At 37.8% G+C, this 19,095-nt stretch overlaps 1 long non-coding RNA gene and 1 pseudogene across 2 annotated transcripts; both read right to left on the bottom strand.

Moving 5' to 3' along the window:
* Positions 1 to 19,095, bottom strand: part of LOC109679001 (deuterosome assembly protein 1-like) — a 569,124-nt pseudogene that overhangs the window by 273,553 nt on the left and 276,476 nt on the right.
* On the bottom strand, positions 787 to 9,305 carry LOC141415370 (uncharacterized). 2 transcript variants are annotated; one of them, XR_012440404.1, is made up of 3 exons: positions 9,110 to 9,305; positions 6,639 to 6,883; positions 787 to 1,047 (listed from the first exon to the last, which is right to left on the bottom strand). It is a non-coding gene; the product is annotated as an uncharacterized lncRNA (long non-coding RNA). The 2 variants fall into 2 exon arrangements; XR_012440360.1 differs by lacking the exon at positions 787 to 1,047 and adding an exon at positions 5,538 to 5,703.

Below are 19,095 nucleotides of genomic sequence, written 5' to 3' on the forward strand. Positions count from 1 at the left end.
GATTTTTGTAGGTTGATTTTGTATCCTGCCACCTTACTGTAGCTGTTTATGCTGTCTAAGAGTTTTTGGGTGGAGTTTTTTGGGTCTTTAAGGTATAGGATCATATCTGCAAATAAGAATATTTTGACAGTTTCTTTACCTATTTGTATTCCTTTTATTTCTTCTTCTTGCCTAATTGCTCTGGCTAGGAATTCCAGGACTATGTTGAATAGGAGTGGGGGTAGTGGGCACCTTGTCTCATTCCTGATTTTAGGGGGAATGGTTTCAGTTTTTCACTGTTAATTATGAGCAGTCATTTCTTAATTTGAGGGGTTTCTTTTCCTGTCTGGAGAGGGTAGGAATCTTTAAAGCCATCAAGTTCTGGCTTTACATGTTTAACAATAATTTTAGTTTGTCTTTTTCCTCTCCTATTTCACAATCAATAGCAAGAAGAAATCAGGTGGAATCTTTGACACTTTGCCTAGAAATCTCCTTAGCTAGATCTCCCAGGTCATTGGGTACATTTCCACATTGCCACAGTGGAGAATATCGCCTGTCACTTTGTAACAAGGATCCTCTTTTCTCTTGTTTCCAATAGGCTCATTCTCACTTTCTTCTGAGCCCTCACCCTTAGCCTCCCAATAGCCACTAGGCTTCCACTGACACTGATTCAGCTTTTACCAGTGCTCTTCCTCAAAGCTCTTCCAGCTTCTGCCCACTTCTGGTACCAAAGCCACTTCTACATTTTTATGCATTACTATGAAAGCACCTGATCTCCAAAAACCAGTATCTTTATTGGTTCTCTACAATGGGGTAAGAGATTATTCTGAAACAGCAGCTTGTAGCAACATTTCTTACATCACGATTTCTGAAGGGCAGAAATCAGGGAGCAGCTTGACTGGGCTGTGTGGGGCCACGTCTCATGAATTGACAGCGGAGATGTCAGTCAAGGCCGTAGACATCTGATGGCACAATCAGAACTGTAATTCCTCACTGGCTATTAGCAGAAGGATATGGGCCTTTCCTTAGGACTGTCTGAGTGTGTCTCACAACACAGAAGTTGCCATCCTTAGAATGAGTGAAGAGGGAGGGAGGGTGGGTAGGAGGAGGGTTGAGAGAGATAGAGAGAGGGAGAGAGAGAGAGAGAGAGAGAGAGAGAAGTTATGATTATAATGCTTCTACAATTTAGTCTCAGAAATGACACACTGTCACCTCAGCCATTTTCTGCCCAGTAGAAGTGAGGTGCTATGATCAGCCCATGCTCAGAAGAGAGCAATGAGGCCCTATATTTCAGAGGAACTTTTGGTGGGCAAAGTATCAAGAATTAGGGGACTTACTTTATTTTAAAATAACTACAGCACTCATTACAAAGAATAAGATGTCAAAAATAGTCATTTAGAAAAAACATTAATATATCACTATGTGAAAAAAAGCAAGTTTGAAAAAAAAGAAAGAAATCTAATGTTACATATATGGGAAAAAGTGTGAACATTTCTAGAAACTTACAGTTCCAAATGTTGATAGTACTTACAGAGTTATGGTAGGATGCTGGAAATAAAAGGAGTGGGTTTTAAATATTTCTTTGAAAAACAGGTAGAATTTAAGCATGATTTTTTACTTTCTCTTTGTGCTTTTTTGGGTGTGTTTTTCAAACTTTCTAAAAGAAACATGTGCATCTTATACAATTAACAATTGCATTAAATGGGGATACATTTATTGTAGCTATAAAGTTTAATTTGGAATCAGAAAAGAATTAAGAAAATGTATAATTGGATAAAATTAGCCACATGAACCAAGAGAAACCTACCAATTATACTTGTATCACAGGGTAAGTGTTGACAAGATTTTAAAGTAGAATAGAAAACAAATTTCTGATTAGCATGGAAACATGGCAGATTGAAACATGTTTTACTTACTCTTCTTTTCTGAAACTCTACTATGATGTCACTGGACTTGTGCATACCTGAACATGTGTGTGTGTGTGTGTGTGTGTGTGTGTGTGTGTGTATGTAAGACAAAGACAGAGAGAGAGAGAGAACTGTAATTTGGCAGCTGGAAAGTTGATGGATGAGCTATAATTGGCTATACAGATGAGAGGAAGGTAAAATACAAGAATATAAGAGCTAAAGTTTTGAAACCCGTCAACTTATACCGGGGATTTCCAAAAAAAATTTCAAGAATTGAGTCATCTACATTCAGAATTATGGGCTGGAGGTAGAGAAGAAAACAAGAGGATTGATTGAAATTCTCCTCAGATGTGGTTTATGTCCTAGATCCTCTCCCTACACCTCTCCCTCTCTCTCTCTCTCTCTCTCTCTCTCTCTCTCCCTCTCTCTCTCTCTCTCTCTTTCTCTCTCTCTCTCTCTCTCTCTCACACACACATACACACAATTTTAGTGTTTCTTTCTTAATATGAATCAAAATAAGGATGATGAGATTCAGGGGAACTACTGATGAATAGATTAAGAAAATGTGGCATCTATACACAGTGGAATTTTATTCAGCAATAAAGAAGAATGAAAATTTGTCATTTGCAGATAAGTGAATCAAACTGGAGAATACCATCTCAAGTGAAGTTTCCCAGGTTCAGATGGCCAAAAGCTGCATGTTTTCTCTCATATGTGCAATATAGACCTAATACAAATACAGCAATATTATGAAAAACAGGTCACACTAAGAGGGGGTCAAGTACAACGGGGGGAGGTGTAAAAGAAGGAAGTTAAGGTTGGTGTACTCTCTATACAAGAAATAATATAGAATTTCTAAGCCAGTTGAAACAACCATAAGAAAGGGACTAAGGTAGAAAGAAGAAAAATACAGATGAATCAAATGGGGTATATGCATATGTACATGGAAGTGCCATAAGGAAACTCCCTGTGTAGCTATCTTAAACAAGCAAAACTGTCATTTTTTTTCTTTTACAAAATTGGAGATCGGGAGGGTGGAACAGGTTCTGCCTGGCAGGGACAGGGCGGTGGTTGGTACTTGTGGGAGGAGGAGGAGGTGAGGAAAGGGTGTAGGAGGGTGAATATGTACAAATACTGTGTACACATGTATGTAAATGGAAAAATGATATCTGTTGAACTATTCCAGGAGTGGTGGGAGGGGAGAGGATAAAGGAGAATGGTGGAGGGAGTGACTTCAAGTATGGCATATTGTACCTTTTCTGTACCCCAATCCAGAACAATAATTTTAAAAAAAGGATTGGGAAAAACTGTTATCATCAGTTACTCAGTTACCATACTAAAAAAATACCAAAAGAATAGCTTAAAAAAACTTCAAGTAACTACTGTTTTTCCTTTTAAGCCTTTCAAAGCTGATTGACTGCTAACATGTACATAGAAATCAAAATTGAAACAAAGAGAAAGAAAACAGAATGAAAATGATCTTTCAGAAAGTGCCAATGCATCTGGAATGCTGGCTCTCCTTTTTTTTGTTGTTTGTGGGAGACACTACTAATTGATAACAGCTCTCTTTTCTCCTAGAGCCTTGAGCCAGACTGATAATCTTCCTACCAGCTATTTTTGATGTTGTGTCTTCATGTGAAAACTTTGCCATTCTTGACCAAAGAGGAAATTCTGTTTCTCATAGGCTTGGCTGTGAAAGCAAGTCCAGACATGTTTTATGGCATACCAAACTAGAACATACATCAATGTCTCCCTACTCTGAAGAGAACCTTAATTGAAGGGTAGAAGTCACTACCGTAGAACTCTATTTCTGGTGAAATCACTGCAGTTGACAAAACACGTTTGAGATTTTAAAAATTCCTGAACACTAATGTAAAGGCTTTCTTTAAAGCTTCAAAGCATGATGATTAATAGAACCTTATTACTGAGAGTCCTCAGAGGAGGACATGTCTCTTCACTAGCAGTAGTGGCGTGGTTCTTCTTGTCAACAGTTAATTCGTATTTGGAGATGAGGCTACTGTGACAAAAATAACAACTTAATGAGGTTTGTTCAACTTCAGAAAAGGGATAATTAAAAATTGGAAAAGAAATGCCTTATATAGAAAAATAAAAGACCAGAATTATCTGGACAATGTTTAACAGTCACTTGTAAGGATTTTTGTCACTCTTTTATCGTGGTTCCAATTCTCCCCTTTTTTCCCTGTCTGCTACTACAGCAGTGGGATTATTTGTTCTATGATGACAATAGTTTCTGTTCACAATTCAAAGAGCATATTTATATCCATCTAGCTCAGAATCTACTACAATCTTTCATAATTTTTCATGGTATTTTTGTGTTTCCTAGAATTTGGTGACATCTGCCTCATTTTTACATCAATCATATGACTACTGAAAAGAGCAAAACCTTATAGTGCGGTGAAAAAATGCTCACCATCTTTAGCAATAAAGGAAATGCAAATTAAAACCATGCTAAGAGTCCACCTCACCCCTGTTAGAATAGCCATCATCAGCAACACCACCAACAACAGGTGTTGGCGAGGATGCGGGGAAAAAGGAACCCTCTTACACTGTTGGTGGGAATGTAAACTAGTACAACCACTCTGGAAAAAAATTTAGGCTACTTAAAAAGCTGGACATCGATCTACCATTTGATCCAGCAACACCACTCTTGGGGATATACCCAAAAGACTGTGACACAGGTTACTCCAGAGGCACCTGCACACCCATGTTTATTGCGGCACTGTTCACAATAGCCAAGTTATGGAAACAGCCAAGATGCCCCACCATTGACGAATGGATTAAGAAAATGTGGTATCTATACATTTCTCTCATCTTTGAAATGAGATGAGCAGGTTCAATGGTATCTAAGACCCCTCTTCATCCCCAAATCCCTTAATATTGCTGTTTTATATTGGTCAGAATTCTTATGGATGGGTCTTTAAACATAGAAAGTGTGTGGGTAGGGTAGTCTGCATTTTTGTAGGGAAACCAAAGAGCATGCCCAGTGTAAAGAGTGGTCCAAGTGGGTACAGAGTGCAAGAGAACCCACATGGGTAGTTTAAGTATGGTACAATGTCTGGTTGGAGAAAGGTACTAAGAAACTGAGTACTATTTAGAAAATATCTCTGCTGAGACTATGTAAGGGATAAAGTTTAAGATAAATGAAACAGCATGATCCTTAAAGCTACAAAGTGATTCACATGTTATTTACTTGTGTATGGACAGTGTTTGAAAGGATAGTATACTTTTGCTAGACAGGAGCTCTACCACTTGAGCCATTCCACCAGCCCTTAAGATAGTATATTTTTGGGGGAGGAGACTTAACCTGGTTGGGTAGGTACACGGGATGGCAATTCAGATGACAGACTTACTCCTAGCTCACAAATATGGACAAATTATTTTTATTTATTTCAATTTCATTATCAGTTATAATCTGAAAATTTGGTTTTTATTTTTTAGTGCTATATAGGGAACATGTCTCAACAGACTGGGATGAAGGCTCTCAATTCAGACAGACCAGCTCTATCATTTACCTCCTGTGTGTCCCCCATGAGAGTTCAAGTAATCTCAACTCTGTTTCTTCTTATCTAAGAAAAGAGCACATCTATGGTAGAAATCCATCTTTCCGCCTGGTATTTTCTCACCTTCTGAATGAGTGTCTCATGTGGATTTCACTCCATGTGGTTAGATCAGGTAGGGCTGAATTCGCCTTGTCCTAGTCACATGCTCTCACCCTGGTCAAGGACAAGCAGATGCTCAATGCAGCCAGCAAGCTTGAGTCTACTGATGTCAACACGATCGCTGTGTGAAGGTGACTCTTGGTGGGGGAGCAGAATAAGGATAGAGAGGTAGGTAGGTAGATGTGAGAGTGAGATTGAGAGGAATAAAGTTAGAGTTAGAGATAGGCACATAATTAGTGACAAGGTATAATAGCGTGCTTTTAGAGCACTGTTTGAATCCTGGCTGGACCTGAACCACTACCCTCAGTTCTTTTGACTACATGATCCAACCAAGTTCTCATTGCTTAAGCTAAGCTGACTTTCTTTCCTGTCACTCACATCTGGAAGAGTCCTGAGGCAATATTTATCTCATAGGGCAAGCACTTCTTGACGGAATAGGTCCCTAGCAGAATCATTCATTTATGCATTCTGTGTTTTTATCCAGCAGCCGTACATTGACTCATATGTGCCTATTACAAGATGTGAGAGGAAGAAATAATGGAGTTTGGTACAGAGATAGACACACAAAGGATTTCAATGCAATTAGCAGATTGCTGTCCTGAGAGTGTGTACCCAGTGCAGGGGCACCTAAGAGAAAGGACACGTGTCTACTCTGTCTGGAGGAATTGTGGAAAATTTTAAAGAGGGGTGAACGCTGTAGCTGAGGCTTCAGTTCCTGGTTCTTGAGAACAAGGAGCACATTCCAGACAGAGGGAACAAGTATAATCTGGACTGAGAAGACTGGAAACATTGCTGAAGATGGAGCTGGAATGTCAGGAGGGACCACACGCGTAAAGCTGGACAGAGACACTGTCATCATGTCTCAGCAGGACTCATGTGATCAATTGAGGACATTAGACAGGCACAAAAGGGACCCCAGGGGCAAACAGATAACACATCGGGTCAGAGGCAGACAACATTAAGGGCAGGTGCCAAAGAAATGGCCAGGACACTTTTAAGATTCAATTTGCTTTTACACACAACACTGGGAAAAACAGTTCCTTGAAAAAGATCAAGGTTTATTCTTTCTTACCTAAAATAATCCAGATAGGCAGCTCAAGACTGAGGAGGCAGTTGTCAGAAGATAATTCTCCTTTTCGTTCACATTGTGGACATTTCTTGGTATTTGCACAAGATGGCTGTGACAGCCCAAGCCATTGAGTTGGTGTTCCAGGCAACAGGGTGATGGAAGGAGCCAAAGAATGAGATAGCTCATGTACTTCATACAAGTTCATTTGTGTCGTATTGTCTAAAATGAGGTTATTTGTCCACATCCACCTACAAATAGGATTAGAAAATGAAGTACATGGGTGGGAAATACTGTCGTTAGCTAAAATCCAGTGTTTTATTACCACAGAGAGGAGAAAAGATATATTAGAAGAAATTAGCAGTTCATGAGACAGTACTGAAGGGATGAAGCATCATGGTTGGGATGAGGCTGACATCTACGCTGTCTGTCATTGCTCGAGGGAGGAAGCAAGAACAAATTGACTTGTGCAGTCCCAATGATCAAGTAACGAGACCATGCTGCAGCACTTCCTAGTGTGTTTACTTTGGCACACATATAGGTACCTGTGCACATAGGCACACAAGGCAAACACACACACAATGCACACACCACACAATGAGTCAAAATGCAGCTCAGTCACAGAGATGAAAATGAACACGACGCAGCCCTGTTGGTTGCAAAATTCAGATGATTCACTTTTCTGCTTAATAATAAAACAAAGAACATCCTTATCAACACTATTAAGGATAAACTATGGGATGGCTTTTCATCCTTCTTTGCCAGGGAATCACCATAAGCATTTGTCCGATGAACCTTATGTCAAGTACTACTCTTAGCAATTATAGTGTACCAGAACTCAGCTAGTCATGGGGGAGATACCTATTCGAAATGCCCACTTATAAGCTTTCTTTGAAGATTCAGATTTAGTGGGTCTGAGGTGATCACAGGCTAACCTGTAGTTTTTAGCAAGCCCCTCAGGTGATAATATTCTTAATGATTATGATTCTCGCTTCTGCGACTGTTCATGTGGTTGGAATTGGCACTTGTGACTTCCTTCACTGCTACTGAGTCCACATTCCCTTACCCCTCCAGTGAGTACCTCAGCTGTCAGCGTTCTTTCACAGGTGGGGGAAATCTTCATTCCTGAAGTCTCTGGCCATCAGTAGTCCCTTCTGAATTGGAAGAAGTGTGTATGTGTGTGTGTGGGGGGGTGGGGGGATATTTCCTGTCCCCCACACAGGACATGGAGTAAGGACTCAAACAATGCTTCTTTAATAGTCAATCACTTTTGGTGATTCTTGTGATGGGGTAAATTTGACAAACTGCCTATAAGATGATCTGTCCCTGGAAAGTGGAGATCTGCTTACTGATCCCCCTATCCTGCACCTAGCCTATAGTGAGTGCTTGATAAACGTGTGGAATGAATTATTTACCTTGAAATGCGCTTTGAAGGACAAGTACAAAGGCAGTAGGCATAGAGTGGAGACGGATAGGCAGGATTGGAGGCTAGGCTTCTGAGGAAAAAGATCTCAGCCAAGGCTCAGAGGAGTGGGGTGCAGGGGTGGATTCCAATTCATTGAATCATGAGGAACATACAAGAAGAGTGTGAGGAAAGTTTGACAAGTGTGCTTGGGATCCGGCATGCCATTGATTTTGGCTGCCATTGGAAGGTCCCTAAAAGCTCTTGAATGACAGAAATATAATGGGAGCTGTGCATCTGTAAGATTTATCTGGAAACAGCATGAAGCCTGCACTGAAGAAAGACATGAGATTAGAAAAGATATCACTTCAGTGGCTCTGCAGTAACGCAGGCAGATAATGAAAGTCCACGTTAAAGTGGCGGAGGGGGAGACTCAGGATGAATTCTCCAATCAACACAGAAGATGCTATCCCATGTGCCTCATTCCTGCCCATTTTTATTGACACGATAGGTAGCTGGAAGCAAAGTGGCACTGCTTATAGCGTGATCACATTTCTTTACAATAAACACATCAAACACTCAAAGAGATCCTGAGTTTCCCAGAAATACACAGAATGCCTAGGTGATTTACCAAACTGATAGAATTAAACACTCTAATAGAAGAAAAACTAAATGGTTAACCAAAGAGCCTTGTTGGCTGGAAATAGCAGCTTCCCATAAAGACATTTATTTAATTAAAAATGAAGTTTGGGAGGTTGTGTGCTGATTTGCTATCTTCCAATAAACTACATTTGCAGAGTGCTTTTAAATACCTACTGGCCTCATAAATTAATAAAATTTAGGCTAAATTTTCTCTGGGAAGAAAATGACCCAGCATAGTGGACCTCTGCCGAGCACAGGAAGCAATCATCTCAAATAGCATTAATTGCCCAGGTGCTGCTCACCAGTCCAAGGCAATTAGAACCTTGAACCTGTAGTGCAACTCCTTCCCACAAAAGAGAATGGTTTCCAAGATTATTACAAAAGCTCTTGCCCATCATTTCAGTGAGGAATTTGCCTTTGAGAATTCCCTTACCTCTTTCTCTTCCTCCAAATACTGGGGAGTCCTTAGGTTCCTGGAAACTAGTTTCCTTGCACCTAGTTTCAAGGAAGAATCAAGTGAGTTAAACTGTGACAATGAGTGTTTTCCATTACCAAACATTTTCATTTCAGGAGTCATGACCTGGCATGGGGAGTCTATAGATCATTAGCTTTTAGTTACTAATAATAGAAACTCTGACTCCAACTGGCTAAAGAAATAAGGACTTATATTTTCCCTTACAAGAAGTCTAAAGTCAGCAGTCCCAGCCACACCACGATAAGGCTTCCAGATCTTAGCTCTGCCAGCAACACAACTTGGTGTTGTCCTCAAGATGTTTTTCCTCATGACTACAAGAAGGTTGCTGGCTGCTACCAACACTTCCTGCCTCACACCACACAAGTGAAACAGTGAGGAAGCCTCTTTGACATACCTGAGCTACTTTACGAGTTATTGTCCACCTGAGTCTCTAACATCTTTGACATCTTTGTTATTAGCTTATGCTTTGATTCTTGATTTCATCATTGGTAAAGGGGCAAACATGCTAAGATTCAGTTAGATTAATCTGGATCATGAGATGGGGAGTGGATATCTGAAAAGACTAGTATTCTCTTGGGAAGGCAGAAGTGAGAGTGGGGAGAGAGGAATGCTAGAGTCAAAAGGGGTTAAAACCCGTTAGCAGACTGGTGGAGAAGTTCGAGTGGTGAAGTTCCTGTAAGTCCTGCTCAGGACATCATTGTTACACAGAATTGCATGAGTCTCAGCTTTGTCTGCCTCCTAGTTCATTTATTCAACAAATGTCTAAGGAGCCTCTCAAGTTGCTTTTCTGGTGCCAGGGGGAAACAGTGGAGCCAAGTGATCCCCAGCTCCTGGAAGGTTACAGACATTGAACGAGTAAGAAAACATGTATACACACACACACACATAATTCAGCTGTGATGAGTATCATAAAGGAAAACTACCAGATGTTTAATGAGAGTAAATCGGGGGCAGTCCTAAGTTGAGTCTCAGAGAAGGTGATCTGAGGATAACGTTTAAATCAGGAGGTATAAGTGGGGACTAGGTGAGTGATCAGTCGGAGGAAAAACCTCCTCAGCAGAGGAATAATGAGCTTAAGAACCTTGAGTCAAGAGGAAATCAAAACATTTTAGGAACCGAAAGAACAGTGTGTTTGGGAAGTTGGCAGAGGGCCGGTGGCACGAGTGAGATAAGGTTAGAAATACAGGCAGGTCATGTGTGGCCCTTCGAGGCTGCCTTAAGAACTTGAGATTTAAAGCTAAGGATATAGGAAGTGTTTGAAGGATTTAGGGCAGAGCAGTATTATTACCCAATGAGTGATTTAACAAACTGCCCAGCCCCTCAGAGGGTAATGCATTACAAACAGTAGGGGGAGAGAGGAAAAGAAATGAGCCAAGGAGCAACTGCAGAAGTTCAGGCAAGAGATCTGTGGGGTTGCACTGAAGGCAGTGCAAGGGAGCTTGGGAAGAATGGTTTCTAATTACCTTTGTTTCCTAGATAAAACATAAACTTTGTGTCTTTTGTGCATGCTGGACATCTTGCTTGGTGAAACCTACAGCTATACTCAGTAAGTAAATATAATGAATCAATACATTAATTAGTTAATTAATTACATGCTGTTTTAATCTCTTCAAAGGAGGAGCTGATCTATATATGTCACTGTATTCTTACAACAAGTGATCAATAACTGTGTTGGAAGTTGACAGATGAAGACATGGTGGTGACTAACATTAAAAACAGTTCTTTGTTACTTTATTTCCAGGCTCCATACTTACTTAGCATCTATCTTCCCAACAACTCTGCCAGATAAATAGTTAATACATTTCACAGACAAAGAAACGGAGCAGGTGTCAGATATTAAGTAAACTGCTTGATGCAGTAGAACAGATATAGTGATAGGTGTGAGATTCGAAGTTTGATTTGTGTGGCTCCAAAATCTATTCTTTCCATGACACCAATGCTGAAAAGAAGAGAGAGGTGACTAGCTGCCTTGCAAATGTAATTCCAATTTAACCTTATGCACTTGCTTTCTTCCTTTTACTCCCTCTTGTCTTGTTCTTATTCTTCAGAGCCAAAGCAGAGACTTCATAGAGCTGTAAAGGTTGATCAAAGTCCCAGAGTATGAGATTATTCAGAGGCCAATATGTAATCCTTAGGGTTTTCTCTCTCACTCTCACAGCTGCCTGCATTAATGCCTTCTGATAAACATATGGGCTTCCTTTTATTCTAAATACCAGTAGTTTTCTTCAACAAATGATGCACACTTAAGCAAACTAAGGAATATGTAGTCATCTTTAAGTGCTCAACCTGTAAAGACTATTGTATTGCAGTCTGATTTTCTGTAAAGACAATTACATTATAAAAGCAGAAGAGACAAGAGGAAATATTTTCTGCTCAGCTAAGCACAGCTAAAGCATATTAGCATAGCAATTTAAAGACAATATTCTGTGCTATTTTAAGGAAAGGTTTCTAGAGCTATTACTTGTTTGCAATAAGATAACATGTAAAGCAAGGTTAATAATAGGAATTAAAAAGTGTATGGGTAAAAAAGTAACAGTTTTGTTCTTCGACTTGATCACAAAACTCAACATCTGTTATGTTGCCTGCATGGATGCTCCAGTAGCTTTTTAGTATGTGATACATAGAGACAGGCATATGCTCTGACCATTTTAACACTGAAGGTTGTTCTGGAAACCCCTGTGTATGTTCTAGTCATTCATTGCTAGATGGCAGCACGGGAATGTTAGAGAGAAATGTTCTAGTGAATGTTATACCTTTGGTACACAATGGAAGAGGAATTCTTGATTTAATATTTTACTTTTTAGTTTGAATGTGATTTGTACAGTCTGAAGCTCAGCTTTAATTGATATATTAGATATTAACTATTATCTGACTTATTTCTCTTCATGTCTCTTTTCATCATTTGAAATGGAGATAATGATATAATCTATTTCAGGGATATTTTGAGAAGCACATGAAATAATCCATATGAAGAATTTATCCCCGTAAATGTCTCTTAGCAAGTGTCAAGTAAATGTTAGCCAATATCCTTTTCATTGACAGTATCATTATTGTCATCACTGAACTCCTTTGAACCCTTTCTTATAGACAGGTGATAATGCAGTACGGAGATTTGGTTCTCATGCATGTGCATAGCACTCATAGGAGATGATGCTGGCCTTTCTGTCTGTTTGGGACAGAAAACTGTCTTGAGAGGAGCAGGAGTGGATTTAGGTGGGACTCACATCAGGATATTGGCTCGCTTTGTTTCTAGCTACATCTTGAGTCCTTGAGGACTCTTAAGTGTTCAGACAGAATAGAGAACAAGGGGAGGAGAGTTAAACTAAATGTCTTTAACTACTGGAGGGAGAAATGTCAGTCAGTCACAATTTTGAAAACTCAGAGAATTCACTCTCTGGGGTTCTAGCTACATAAAGAAGTGGAAATACTTAGGTTTAAAAATAAGAATACAAAGCTACTCAGGAGCTTGTGAAACTGCACAATCTCTGACCCCATCCCCAAAGTACTACCTAGAATCTATATTTGAACAAGATTCCTTGCACTTTACACAGTGAAGTTGGAGAAGAATTGTTACACTCTGGGATGAGATTGACCAGGTGAGAAAAGGGATAGTACCAGTGGGGCTAATGAAATGTATATGGTCTCCGGGTATATGTAGAACCAGACTCTATGAGAGTGAAGGCTTAGGAGTATGCGTCTTAAGATCCTTGGGGATTTTTATGAACACTAGAATTTGTGGATCAAATGTAAGACATAAAAACTGTACTAAAGTGAGAAGAGGTAATATGTGCTATGAACACCAGCTGTCACTAGTCTACAATTTAGTAGTTCCCAAGGAAGAGAATTATTACATGAACATTTTCTACATGTGAGGGAAAATTAATTCTAAATTAACACGTTTATGTCATTTTGAGCTCCTACTAAAGATTTCTAGAACATATAAACAGGCTACAAAGAATAGTAGCTACAGAGTTAGAGATGTTGGGTGCATGTGAAAAGGCCTCTGTCAGAAGAATAATGTCAAACTGTACTTGGAGAAATAAAGCAAATACTTTTGGGGCTTAAAACCCAACTGGACTAAAAAGTTTGAATGTATATGGGGCAGATCAGAGAGTAACTTCTTTATTTTCCTGCCACAATGTTAGTTTTATAATGAGTTTGTCAGACGCTTAATGTTCATCTGCAGCTAGGGATCAAAAGTCTTTTGTAGAGTTCACACTCTTTTTCGTTCTTTGTGGATACTGTATCTCCTGAGAGAGGTGGATTCAAGTTCTGGCTTTTTCATACAACACTATGTGGATCATATGGCTAGAGGTGTGGCTCAAATGGTAGAGTGCCTGCTTAGCAAACACGAAGCCCTGAGTTCAAATCCCAATCCCACCAAAACAAACAAACAAAAACAGCTCTATGTGGATCATAGTGATAATTCCTTGAAGTGGTCATAGAAATGCCACACAAGGATCCAGAAAATAAAATAAATCTGAAATGCTTTATCAATCATAAATGATTAAATAAGTGCAAAGTATTTTGATGCTTGGGACTTGGCTTTCATAGTTAATCTTGGAATTCCATGAAAGCACCATTTTCATGCATAAAAATGTCTCTGACTCTGTCAGCCTCATTATTTTTCCCAGTAGCATTTGTTCCACTCCAAACAGGATTGTCCAGTAAAATATAGGACATTCAGTTATATTTGAATTTTAAATAAGCAATGAATAGTTTTTAAGTATAAGAATATCCCAAATAGTGCATGACAACAGCACATATAACTCCAAGACCAACTTAAGAATGCTGTCTCATGCTTATGCTTTATATATCAACTTCATTTAAAGATTCACATCTTCTGTGTTACATGATCATGAAAAAACAATAACTTGAAGATGAGAATGTAGGTGTAAAAATGCTTTCAGAGAAATTGTTGCTATCTGAAAGTTTAATCTCCAAAATATTTTCACAATTTCTCTCTAGAAGTGGCTCAAGTGTATCTTCAAAGTTGCTTAGAAAGAAATGAGGGGGAGGAGGGGAGAGGGTGGGGATGGGGGGCAGGGGGGAGAAATGAGCCAAACAATGTACACACATGTGAATAAGTGAATAATAATAAAAAAAGAAAAATTGTAACCACCAGACCACTGAAAGCATCTTCTCTTGTTGTCCTATTTGGAAAATTTATGTCATAAATAATTAAATAATTGTATTAATATTAAGTAAATTTCATTCTAGGGGATGAATTAAATCAAACTTATTTAATTTTGTTTTATTTTTAAGCCTATGCAATCTCAAAAACTGTCATTTTTAATTGAACTAGTGATCTACTTAATCACATTCTAAAGTCAAACATATTATACTATGAAGTAATTTTGAATTAAATCCTTTAGTTGAACAAAAAAAGAAATAGGGCCTCTTAAGTTATGAAGATTTGGGATAATTTTTATTTCTGTTGTATTCTGTTATTCTGCTTATTCCTTGTCTGTCTCATTCTGTGATTGAGGGAATAAGAGGGAAAACGTGAACTTCAAAATGAAACAATTGTAAAGCCTCTCAAATGTTGGTGCTATGAACAATTCTCGTGCATTTCTTATGCAGACTTTCTTTTAAGTTATTCTTCATGTAGAAAACTAAAATTAAATGGATCAACTTTATATAGCGATATGATAATAATGGAGGAAAGTGAAGAGAAGGAAAGATGGGAGTTTAATGCATGCCAAGTGGAATAATCATCCTGAGGAACAGTTTGTAATATCACGGGACTTGAAGATAACCCATCAAACGCAAGTTTAGCTACAATAAATAAGTCTCTAATTACACTTTCACAGATATATCCTGAGGTAGGGTGAGAAGCCAGACTAGGGATCCTGACAGAGGATGTAGTGAATGGGCAAGTCTAACAGGAAATCTTTGGTGCATGACTGAGGAAAACTGTCCTAACAAAAAGACCCTAAAGACTCCACCAAAAACTCGTAGATCTGATTAACACCTTTGACAAAATAGCAGGTTATAAAATTAATACACAGAAAATCAGTACCTTTTCTACATATCAACAACGAACAGGCAGAGAAAGAGATTAGGAAAGCAATTCCATTCACAATAGCCTAAAAAATATGTAGGAATATATTTAACTGAAGAGTTGAAAGCTCTTTACAATGAAAACTCCAAAACACTGAAGAGAGAAGCTGAAGAATCTCATGGTTGGCAGAATTCATACTGGGAAAAGTTTGTGCTGAAAGCAATCTACAGATTCAATGCAATCCCTATCAAAATCCCAACGTCATTCTTCACACATACAGAAAATTCAGTCCTAAAATTAATATGGATGCATAAAAGACCCTAAATAACCAACGCAATCTTGAGCAAAAACAACAATGTTGAAAGTATCTCAAAACAGGACTTCAAATTATATTACACAGCCATAGAAACAAAAACAGCATGCTACTGGCAAAAAATCAGACATAAGACAAAGGTAACAAAATAGAAATAAATTCTTATAGCTACAGACATTTGATTTTTGACAAAAAGAACCTAAAACATACCTTGGAGAAAAGACAGCATTTTCAACAAATGCTTCTGGGAAGACTGGTTATCTATCTGCATGTAAAAGACTGAAAATAAACTCCTATTTCTTATTGTGTACAAAACTCAATTCAAAATGGAGCAAAGATCTTCATGTAAGACCTTATACTTTAAAGCTATGATTGGAAAATTCTTGAAGATATTAGGCATAGGTAAGGATTTTCTGAATAGGACTCCAATCACCCAGAAAATAAGAACAAGAATTAACAAATGCTACTGCATCAAATGAAAACATTTCTGTACATCAAAGGAAATAATTATTTTAATTTAAAAATTAAAATATAATTTATTTTAAAAGGGAGGGAGGGGAATTAAGGGAATAAAATAGAGGGGATGAAATTTCTTAAAATACATTGTATACATCTATGGGATTGTTACATGAAACCCACTTGTGCCATTAATGAATCCTTTATAATAAAAATAAAGGAAAAAAAGAAAAAAGAAAAAGAAATGTCACTATTGGGCTCACCTGACTCTGGCCACTAGATGTCGACATATGATTTTAAAACTTAGGATGGTTGAACTGAGCTAGTGGGAGAAGTCTCAGGAGATAAGGTTTTGTTTCCTGCTGTTAACACAGCAGCTTATGGTAGAATGTTCTTTCAGCTGTGATTTTATGAATCTTCAGTAGAGACAGGAAATATTTCAGGCTCTGTTTGGATTTTATTCTCTTTTCCTTTTCTTGCCTTCTAGGACTGGTCACTGCACGTTTCCTCAAAGGACTTAATCAGTCTCATTAGACACCCAAACTTGGTATCTATGTCCACATTTAGATCCAGAGATGGTGAGATTGTTTAATTGGCAGTTGGGACCATTAGAAGGAGCCAGGAGAGCAGAGGGACACTGAGCGGAGGTGACTTGAGCATGAGGGTGAGATTATTCCTAGCCTATACGCCATCAGCAAGAACATTTGCTAATTTGCTGACAAACTGCAATGGGAATTTCCCGGAAACATTGAAGGCCTGGTGACTCGCCATTTGAGGAGTAGGCACTTCTGTAGCCCACAGGAGTATTAATGATCATGCTACTCTTTTGTATAAAGTTCTTGCTTTCTGTGTAACTTGATAATGGTTATTAATTGCTTAAAGAAGCTCTTGGCTTTAAAAAAATATAATCTTGTATCAGGTAAAGTGTTTTAATTTTTGCTGGCATTTCTAAGTTCTAAGGAAATTATATGCATATCAAATGAACTTTGAAACTTTTTTTCTTATTGTTTTGGGCATTTTCTATACTCCCTCATGTATTTTACCCTTCTCCTACATAAGTAAAGCAGAATTATTTAGTTAGAATTTGCAGATGGAAATTGTCAAGCCTATATTCTCAGAAATAGCCTTGGATGCAAGGTAACTTTTGTGATGCAATTGGTGTATCCCTCCTGCTTTTGTATGCTTGGTTTTATCTTTACCCATCTTCTCACATTACCTACCCATAGCCAAACTGAAAATACTTATTCACAATTCAGTAGTTCTTACTTTTTAAAAAAAATCACCAGTTGGTATGCCCTTTCTCCCTCCTTTACTTATAATAAACATGGCCCTTTCAAAATTTTGCTATCTCTGGGTAAGTCACAAAAGTCTCCTGCTGCCTGGAACTTGTATACAATTTTTCCTTAATGTCTTCAGAAGTTGGTTCCAGGATCCCTGTGAATAACAGTCAACGGATGCTCAAGTCCCTTGTACAAAATGTATGTGTAGTACTTTCATATATTCTATATACATCCTTGCCTGTATTTTAAATCATCTCTATATTACTTATAATATCTAATACCATGTTAATGTCATGTAAATAGTTGTTATGCTATCTTGTTTAGGGAATGACTAGAAAAAATGTCTGTACATGTTCAGTACAGATACAATCTTTTTCAAAATATTTTCTATTCATTGTTGAATCCATGCATGTGGTACCCATGGATAAGGACCAAATGTAATGTGCTCACTTTAACTTGTGATTGTAACCTAATCTTTGTTGCTTTTTTTTTTTTTTTTGGTTTTTACACATATATTCATAATTATACCCCTAGCTGTTTGAGGGTAGGGACTATACCACAATGACATCAAGCAACTGGTATTTATTGTATGTACATTCTTAAGATAACCATCTTTTATTCACTTAGTATAGAAGATATTCAGGAAATGCATGTTGGGATAGTTGAGGAACTGATTTAAAGTACTCAGCTGAAGTCTTAGGTATTTGATAATATTAGAATGTGACACCTATTCTGAAAAACCTGGTAGTCATCAGCGAATATCTTATAAGAGCTAGCTCAAGCCTTATCACTTCCATGACAATTTCCCTTAGTCAACACAGTACTTATTTCTCCTCTACAACTGATTCCATATTACTAAAGTGTCTCATCATATGGACATTGCAGAAGTACTTTAGGATTATATCTGTAGGTTGGGGATAATAACATTCTACCTACCTACTTAGGGCTATGGTGATTAATGACTTAATATATAAAAAATACTTTGAATTATTCTTTCATATAATAAGTGATTGATTGATGTTTCTAATTATTACTATTGGTATGATTAAATAACATTGTTCAATTGTTTCCTTCCTACCAACTATATTCTAAATTCTTTAGTGGCATAGATCTTCTTTCTAATGTGTGTGAATCTGTTGTGAGGTCCTCTTTTTATTCCCAATGTAGGTGACTTGTGCCTCCTTTTTTTTTCTTTTTCCATTTACTCTAATTAGAGAGTTATCATTTCATGGTTTTCATCATAGTATTAGCTTTTGGTTTTGTTTATTTTCTACTGTTTTGTTATTTTCATTCCATTGATATCTACTCATTATTACTTTCTTCTGTATACTTGCTTTGGTTTTAAATTTCCATTCTTTTTGTAGTTTCTTAACTACAGAAATTCATTTGAGAGCTTTCCTTTTTTCTAATGTAAGAATTTACTATAATTTCTCCTCTAAACTATCATTTAGATGCATTATACCATTCTGATGTGTTACGTTTTCATGTAGCTCAAACACTTTCCATTTCCTCTTGTCATTTCTTCTTCAGCCATGAGTTATTTATAAATGTGTTTAATTTTCAAATATTTGGAGATTTCCCAACTACCTATTGATTTCTAGTTTAACTCTTTTGGAGAAAGGGAACAGATGTTGTATAATGTCACTTTTTCAAAATTTATTAAGACTTGTGTTGTGATACTGAATTTCATGAATGCTTAATATGTTCTTAAAATATCTGTGCATTATTTTTGCTGGGATAGTGTTTTGTAAGTATCAATTAGGTCAAGTGAGTTGACACTGTTGTTCAAGTCTTTTACATCCTTCAGAACTTTGGATTCCTTACTCTATCACCTACTGAGAGAGAAGTATCAGTCTCCCTGCACAGTCGTTCCCCCACCTTAGCCACAGAG

This window comes from Castor canadensis, chromosome 1 (assembly GCF_047511655.1).
Source record: "Castor canadensis chromosome 1, mCasCan1.hap1v2, whole genome shotgun sequence".
Taxonomy (NCBI): domain Eukaryota; kingdom Metazoa; phylum Chordata; class Mammalia; order Rodentia; family Castoridae; genus Castor; species Castor canadensis.